This window comes from Theropithecus gelada, chromosome 13, assembly GCF_003255815.1.
Source record: "Theropithecus gelada isolate Dixy chromosome 13, Tgel_1.0, whole genome shotgun sequence".
Classification (NCBI taxonomy): Eukaryota; Metazoa; Chordata; class Mammalia; order Primates; family Cercopithecidae; genus Theropithecus; species Theropithecus gelada.
The window spans coordinates 54,214,367-54,223,823 of NC_037681.1; the positions used below are offsets into that span (position 1 = coordinate 54,214,367).

Sequence of the window (9,457 nt, forward strand, 5' to 3'; positions counted from 1 at the left end):
GTTATGAAGTATTCCTTTTTTGCTTCCATAAAGGACTTGAGAAATTTGCAATCAAAGATACATTTTCAATACTATTTTTAAGCAGAAAGATAATCAACACCACCACCAATAAACTATACAGATGGGAGAAATAAGTGTGCCAAAATGTAGGTTAACGTTACAGCAATTGAAAATTAAATTAGGTTCAGGTCTTCCTGGAAGCCAAGGGAAGACAAAAGGAGCAGGGCAGGGAGAAGGCATTATGAGGTTAGAACATAAATCTTTAATTAGCAAAGGTATTTCTTTGAGGGTTTTGCAAATGAGATAATTCATTGCTCTGTGGTGAACCAACTAGGTCTAAGGATAGAATTAAGAATTCCCAGAAGAATGAAAGTCTCATTGTATGCCACTCGGGCTTTTACAACTTTTACTGGACAGAAAAATTCACTCAGTTGAAGATGGTTTTCTTTAAAATTATCCCATTAGATTGCTTAATATCCTTGCTGTGAGCAATCTCATGGAGGCTGTGGACCAAAGAGCCAGGAAGTACCATAGATTGAATTAACTCAGTGTCACTTCACCGCTGATCATTTTTGGAAGGACACCTTCGGCCTTTTCAGATGCATAGGTCAAAAGGCAGCCCCTTGGCACATATCCTTGCATGCTATATTATTTCTCTCTCTCTCTCTCCCCCCTCCCTCCCTCTCCCCGCCCGCCCTTACCCCCCAACTCTGTCTCTCCGGAACTCATTTCTGTGTCACTTCTGGCCTGTTGAATGTCCTAACTCCTGGGAATGGTCCTGGGAATCTGTACCTGCAGCTAGGCAGTATTCTTATGGCTTCTTGAGATCCTGAAGGATACTGTTCCCTGGTACTCCATTCTACAAACTGCAGATACTTGGACATTTAGAGTCATCTGCTGATAAATGTTTTTCCAAATAGACACACGAGTCCAATACTTGGATGTACTTTAAAAATGATATTTTTCAAAAAGCCAATAATTATTTATGTATAGGAGAGGCAGAAAATGTATGAGGGAAGGAGGAGAAGGAACTCTGGTGGTGGCATTCAACCTTTCCTTTGTGGTCATCTCTGACCCCAAATATTTACATCACACTCATTAGGACAAGAGTGTGCAACCAACTAGTCACACCTGATGTAATGTATTACTGATTCTTTAGGTTTCTGGGGTGTGCCTCTTGGAGGTCTCAAGTCCCATCCCAAGTGGCTTATCAGAAATTCCAACGACTTACAGTCTCCCTGAGAGGACTTCTGGTAAATGTAGCTTTCTCCACTTAATTGCATGTCCAGTGATGTTTTAATGCCTCTTATTGATTGGTGCCCTGGTCAGGTGCCCAGCTGGCTACCCTTTGATCTAGCCCTGGTAAGCCTCAATGAAACTTTCTGTGGGATCTTTTACATATACATCTATGACCCTTTAGCTGTACTGGGGGCTATAGAAATCAAACAGATTCTAAGCAAAGTCTTTAGTGAAGTCACATTTTAGCAAATGAAACATGAAAAACCTTGCCTGGGGAAAGTGTGGAAGAAACTTGGCCTGTTTTTGCCCCTTGATTGCTTCTTCTTGGTTGCACTTTTAACCAGGAAAAAGAAACAGAAATGTTTACAGTTTAAAAACCAAGCAATGTGTACACAGGAGAGGCATACACAGAATAATCTAGCAGAGAACTATTTCCCTCACATTAGGGTGAACACCACCTAGAGTGTGTTAAAGGTGCTTATAAGCCCTATAAGTGAACATGCCATTTTTGATGAATAGTGCTGGGAAAAGTTGTCATATCTGGGAAATGCAAAATGGGCGAGTGTTAGAAAAAATCAGAAAGAATATTGGCAAGAAATTTTAATTACTTTGAGACTTAGTGTTTAGTTGGAAAAATACCTCATTATCATATGATCTGTCATCCATCATTGCCTTCCAACCTCCCTTTATCATTAGAAAATTGAAATGGTTTAGATGTTAGAAACAAAAGGTATAAATACACTTCAGCAGATTTGGAGAAGTGAAGAAACTGGGCTGTGTATTTTTACCTGTTTAAGATGAGACTTGTTGATATGGTTTTGCTGTGTCCCCACCAATAGACCATCTTGAATTGTAACCCCATAATCCCCACCAGGTCATGGGAGGGACCTGGTGGGAGGTAATTCAGTCATGGGGGTGTTTATCCTCATGCTGTTCTCATGATAGTGAGTTCTCATGAGATCTGATGGTTTTATAGGGGGCTTTCCCCTTTTTGCTCAGCACTTCTCCTTGCTGCCGCCATGTGAAGAAGGACATGTTTGCTTCTCTTTCTGCCATGAGTATAAGTTTCATGAGGCCTCCCCAGCCCTGCAGAACTGTGAGTCAAACCTCTTTCCTTTAAAAATTACCCAGTCTTGGGTATGTCTTTATTAGCAGCATGAGAATGAACTAATGTACTCATGTACCCAATTTTTCCTAATATTTTCCTTAAATATACAACTAGAATTTCAGGAGACATGAAAAGTGTATTTTTCAATGTAATCAAAATTGGCTGATAATTGGGTGTTGCATTCGTGAGAGACCAGGAAGTTTTTACTCATCTGTTCATTTATCCCCTTACCTATCCATTTCTCTCTTTATTCTTCATTCCTACACACTATGGTGCTCTCTGAGGCAGTTATCAAAACTCTTATGACACAGACCTTGCTCTTACAGAACCCACAGCTGAATGTATGTCACAGACTCATTAATGACAAAGTATATGCTTTAAAGCATATGAGTCCAAGGTGCTTGGAGAGATCTAGAAGAGAATAGCTTTCTTCAAGTGATTAAAAAGCAGAAGGGGTATGTAGGGAGTTGTAGAGGGGAGGCAAAAAGTCTTCTTGGGGAAGAAAATGCATATATCCTTTAAGATATATGTGTATATGTGATTATAAAAATAATATCAAATGAAGATTATGTGGAAAATGTGGATGTCTTAGTCTGCTTTGTACTTTTATAACAACACCACAGACTGGGTAATTTATAAGAAACAAATTTATTTCTCACAGTTCTATAGGCTGGGAAGTTTAAGATCAAGGAACTGACATCTGGTGAGTTGAGAGAGTAAGAGAGATAACAGGAAATGGAATTCACAGGCTCAAGCCCTTTTATAATCTACATAAATTCATTAATCCATAAGGGCTGCACTCTTACTACCTATACACCTCCCGTTAGGCCCCACCTTCCAACACTGCTGCATTGGGGATTAAGACTCCAACACATGCCTTTTCAGGGACACATTCAAACCGTAGCAGTGGGCGCACACACACACAAACACACACACACACACACACACACACACACACAAAAGAATAAATGAAAGCTTGATTCCCCAACTTGGGAAGTCCACACTCTTCATATAACATAGTTACTGCAATAATTACTCGTGGCTGATTACAGTTGATGAGCTGAAATCTATTGGACATCTCTGTAGTCTGACTCTTTCACTTGTTAGAAGTAGAAACCAAGACCTTGGATTGGGGGCTCAGGGTCATAAAAAAACATGTCTGCTGACACACAATGAGTTAATAGCTCAGCTGGGACCAAATCCTTTGTCTTATTCCAAACGCTAAGTTCTTTCTCTGCCCTACTACAGAAACAGCTTCAAATAAACTTTCAGCCAGAAAATAATGGTGTGGAGCATATTCGAGAGCTTGGTATCTGATTGCTGTAGTTTCCATAATTGTCCTGCATTTTCTGGGGTCTTTACGATGAACTGATATCAGAAAGTTAAGGTATGTACGTAACTCGAAGGTGACTTCAGAGTGCGGTTAATCTCCTGTGTACAATGAGTTTTTTAAAAGATTCATTTTATTGAAAGTGGAGGCAATGCCGAGCAGTGAGCCTATTTGAATGCAATGGCACTTTTAAGGGAATCAGGTCCAGCCAATTTCTGATTCCGTAAGGCTAAATTCTATTAGGCATTAAAACTCAAATTTCAGGCACCTTGCACTGATGAAATCAAGGAACATCTGTAGATAGTTTCTAGCATTATGACCTCTGAATACTGATTACTGTAGGAAGAGCTAGGCTGCAATGCTAACAGGCTAAAGTAAAGATGCATTTGTTCCTAAAAATGCATTAAGTACCTTTCTTGTACCTTTCAAGTGGACTGAGAGGATGTTGCTAAATACATCCTGTATGTTTTCAGTTGATATTGTTGCTTCAGAGCATTTATAGGCTTAACAATAGACCTGCTAATAAAAAGTACCATTAATTGTGCATCAGCCACATTCCAGACATTTTATGTACATTATTCCAATCCTTATAATAACCCTGAAAATCAAGAGTGTTATCTTCATCTTACAGAAGAGAACATGAAAACTCATAGGGGTTAAATACCTCGCTCTGTCCTCCTTTTCTCTTCCCTTTGTCTGGCCATGGTGGCTCAGATTATGAACTTAGCTTCTCTAGCTGGGTTGAATGTACCCACATGCCCTGACCTGCTTTGCAAACTGACATATATTCTGAGAGATGATTGTTATCCAACTTGTTGGATTTGTGGTTTCAGCCATTTCTGATTTGTTCTGCTCAGCAGTTGTTTCTGACCAGCTGTCAGGGCAATTAGAAGGAAGGATTGATGCTCAGAATAACAGGAGTGGGGGAAGAGGGCAGGGATCTATCCTTGAGGGTTGAGAGGCCAGGAATTGATCTGATGTGATGACAGAAGACTTTAGGAGGATATGTGGGGGTTGACTTTGGGGACAGACTATATTTCCATTGCATGGTGAAGAAGGGATTAAAAAATGGGTATTAGTTAAGACTTTAGTTGTTGTTGCAAGTTCCATAATTAAACTTGGCTAAGCTAAGTAAAGGAGGACAATGCTTGGGTGTCTTCTCACAGTATTCAAAGGCAGGAGTGTGGCTGCCTTTTGGTAATAACCTGCAGCTGGGGATCTGAATAAGACTGCTATTCTCCACATCTTTCTTCTGTGCTTCTTTCTTTCTGCCTTATTTTCCTTCCCTCCACCTGGTGGTCCACAGGGCAGGAAGCATGGTCACTAAGATGGTCTTAGTCTTATATGTAGGAGGTACAGTAACTAAGACAGAGACTAGTCTTCGGGTTTTCACTCTTGCATTTTCTTTCTTTCTCTTGTTTTCTTCTTTTTGCTCCCTGCTCTCCTCTCAAGTCCCACAGCTTCCAGGAATAAATGATCAAAGCGGCATGGGTAAGGTGTTAACCCCTGGACCAACTGTGGCACGGACAGTGACATGTGTTAGAAACATGACAGGTTTTGCTGTCATCATGTAGATGGGGTGAGGAGTGGCAATTTCTAGGAAAGTGGTGCAGGGAAGACAGTTCTACAGCAAATACTCTCAAAATCCGGAATCCGATAGGACCAGGCCAAAGGTCCAGTAAGAGTATTAATCAATATGGTGATTATGTGCAATAATGAAAACAGCCAACTTTTACTGAGCCCAACCAGTACTGTGCCAAGTGTTTTATATACATTATCTCCTTTAATCATCACAACTCTTAAGAAGTAAGTAGTAGTATTCTTATTTTATAAGTCAGAAACCAAGCTCAGTATACCCTGTATAGTTAATTACTATACATACTAGCTTACATAATGACTGGCCTATCTTTATAGAAGTATAACATGAAACTGGGCGCAGTGGCTCACGCTCTTAATCCCAGCACTTTGGGAGACCGAGGTGGTTGGATCAGAGGTCGGCTCAGAGGCCTGAGCTCAGGAGTTCAAGACCAGCCTGGGAAACTTGGTGAAACCCTGTCTGTACTAAAAATACAAATATTTGCTGGGCATGGTGGTGGGCACCTGTAATCCCAGCTACTCAGGAGGCTGAGGCAGGAGAATCGCTTGAACCCAGGAGGCGGAGGTTGCACTGAGCCGAGATCACGCCACTACACTCCAGCCTGAGCTAAAGCATGAGACTCCATCTCAAAAAAAAAAAAAAAAGAAAAAAAAGATAGCGTGAGGTGAGGTGATTGAGGAGATTTATTACATGCTAGTGTAAATTAACTCTTTCTAATACTCTTTTATTATCAGCAAAGCAAATGGCTGCTACATGCAAAGGGCTATGTGAGGTATGTTGATATGCTTTGTGATCATGCATAGTTTTTTATTTGAGTGCTTAAAGTTGTCAACTGTCTGTATTTCTGTCCCAGTTGTATAGAGTGAGACAGAGATATACAAAATGACTTATAGAAAGTCCAGTGTAAATCCAAAGCCAAAGTGAAGAAGACAAGTGAAAATACAATTCAGGTTTCTGATTGCCCAGATTTTCTGATGCCCCTACCTCTTTTCACTTGAGTAGCTACAGAGAGTTTCTATTTCTATAGAAAAAAAATTGACTCCATGGTTCTGAATAATAACTGATACCTTCTACATTGTTTTATGATACTGGAGAGGAATTGACAATATATAAAATTTCAGAAAACTATGAAGAAGAAAGGCATTTCATAACCTTGGACACAGCAGCAGCGCCGCCATAAATATATTTATCTCAATTTGATTTAACACAATATGATTTAACTCAAGGGCGAAAAAAGGATAAACTAGGATGGTTGTACCCCTGATTCTGATATGACTACAGTCTCACTGACCAAATATTAGCATATCTAAGGAGGCATGATGATTCGGACCCCAAACAGCTTCGTTCTAACCCTGCTTCTCATTTGTTGATTACTTGTAGAATTTTTTTTAGCCTTGGGTGTTTCCTCCTTTATGAAATGAAAATGTTAATAACAACTACCTTCACTATCTCACAAGTTTACCTTGCAAATCAACTGAGATAATTTATTTGAAAACACCATAGACACTAAAAGTATTACACAGTCTTTATCTTTTATAATTAGCACTTACTTCAGTAATTCAAAAACTATAGTGAATTATAAAATGAATACCCCTGTATCTACCACACAGCCTAAGAAATAATGGATTGCTGGGCTGGGCATGGTGGCTTACGCCTGTAATCCCAGCACTTTGGGAGGCTGAGGCAGGAGGATTGCCTGAGCTTAGGAGTTCGCAACCAGCCTGGGCAACACAGTGAAACCCCATCTCTACTAAAATACAAAAAATTACCCAGATGTGGTAGTATGTGCCTGTAGTCCCAGCTACTTGGGAGGTTGAGGCAGGAGAATTGCTTGAGCCCAGGAGGCGGAGGTTTCAGTGAGCCGAGATCGCACCATTGCTCTCCAGCCTGGGTGACAGAGTGAGACTGTGTCTCAAAACAAAAAACAAAACAAAAAAATAAATAACAGATTGCTCATTTCAGGTCCCTCTCATCTCACCCTGGTTATATATTTCCCTGATCCAGTCACTCACCTTTTATTTCTGTAATTAATGATCTTGAATTTATTTAGCATTCCCAAACGTAAACAATTAGTAAATAATTAGAAATAATTTTGCAACAGATATATATTTCTCTATGCAATTCATAAGCAACCCTTGTACACACAGTATAATATAAATTGTATCATGCTGGGGCATTCTTATGCCACCTACCTTTTTCACTCAAATTATTTTTGCAGAATTTGTCCATGTTACATGATAATAGCTCATTTACATAATCATGTTAGACCATCATAGCTCAGCTTATTTTTGGTGTTGTGTAGTATTCCATTATAAGACCAATCCATATACTTATTCATTCTCTCATTGTTAAAAAATTAACTTGTTTTTTGTTTTCTTTTAAAATTTATTTTTGTATATAATTCTGCAGTCCATGTTCTTTTGAATTAAAAAAAATTAAATTTTTGTAGAGGTGGGAGTCTCACTTTGTTGCCCAGGCTGTTCTCAAACTCCTGGGCTCAAGTGATCCTCCTGCCTCGGCCTGCCAAAATGCTGGGATTACAGGCTTGAAACACCACGCCCAGCCCCAGTTCATGTTCTTTTAAAATTACTTTGTGCACACAGCTTTGTTCCTGCTCAAGTAAGGGCCTTCTTTTATTTTAGATATTTTAATTTTTCCAAATTTGTTGTTTGTCAAGAGTAACTGAAATAAAAAAAAAAAAATGAGTCCCATCCTCATCATCATGGAAATGGTTTTAAGAGAAAATTGGTCAGATGAACATTATTGCTTCTCATTTTCAACCAGCAAATAGTTTCCATTGATAAATTGACAGCCAGGAGTCTGTCAAGAATGCTCAAGACGTTATATAATACAACATGCCTGTTCACGGGGAGAAAAATCCTAGAAAACAGCTTTTGTGTACTTCTTGATTTCATTATACAAGATAAGCACAAAAGCACCATCTGTGCCTCTGAGAATATTGGATCATACTCCCTTGAAGAAAGCTTTGCCTCCTACATCACGAGCACTCTTCCTCCAGCAGTCAAGCATGTCTGTGTGCATGATATCAGTTCCTTTGCACCCTGACTGCATCATCATGTGGTGGCGAATGGTGTCCAATGGATAGGAAGGCAACCCAGCAACAGCAGTGACAGTCTCTGTGATCATCCAGCTGATGACGATGGGCATGTTCTTGGGATCCGGAAGCATTCCCTTTGCAGTGTCATAGATACAGAAGTAGGCAGCTAGGTAGATGATAATACCCTGCACAGACACGTTAAAGCCTTGGTACAGGCGCTTAATCCCATTAGATTTGTAGATCTTAACCAGGCAGTCACCGAGGCCTCGGAATTCCCTTTCATCTCCAGCTTTACCCACATCGGCTGCTAGACGAGTAAGGGCAAAATCAAGAAGGTACACAAAACACAAGGATGTGGCCCCAGCGGCACCACCTGATGCCAGATTCCCTGCAAAGTAGTGCCAAAACTGGGTCCTCTTGTCCACATCACCCAGGAAGATCTGCTTGTATTTATCTTTGAAGGTAAAGTTGAAAGCCTGGGTGGGGAAGTATCTGATGACATTGGCCAGGTTACTGCGCCAGAAGGACAGGACTCCCTGCTCCTTGGATATGTGGACCACACATTCTGTGATGCCCTTGTATTGCTTATCTGCAGTGATCTGTTTGCTGGCATGCTGCACCTGCAGCAGCAGCTTGACCTGCTCAATGGGCGCTACCGCCATCTTGGACATGGCTGCGGCCACTCCACCTGCCAGGAAGTCCTTGGCAAAGGACACAGCGGCATCTGTCATGTTGAAAGGAAAGACGAGGCAGGCTGCTGCGGGACGGGACTGGGCTGGGAACCGGCTTTGACTCTGGGGCTGTGGGTGGGACCGTTTTAATGTCGTACACCTCTTATATCAGGAGCCATGGAGGTGGGATATGCATCCTCCTCAGTGTTTTGTCGTTGCTGTGAGACCCTTCTCCCTCTCTCCTACTTAGACTCTATAAGGTCTGAATGTCCTAACAGACCATCACTCCCACTGTCCCCACTGTTGAGTTGTCTGCTTTCTCCCACGTCATTGTCCCTATTTCTCAATGATTTTTGTCAATGCCAGCCTTTTTCCTTTCTTTCTTTTTTTTTTTTTTTTTGAGATGGAGTCTTGCTCTGTTGCCCAGGCTGGAGTGCAGTGGCGCGATCTCGGC

At 40.9% G+C, this 9,457-nt stretch overlaps 1 pseudogene; it reads right to left on the reverse strand.

Moving 5' to 3' along the window:
- Nucleotides 1-8,238: 8,238 nt before the first annotated feature.
- On the reverse strand, nt 8,239-9,133 carry LOC112605113 (annotated as a pseudogene).
- Nucleotides 9,134-9,457: the final 324 nt, after the last annotated feature.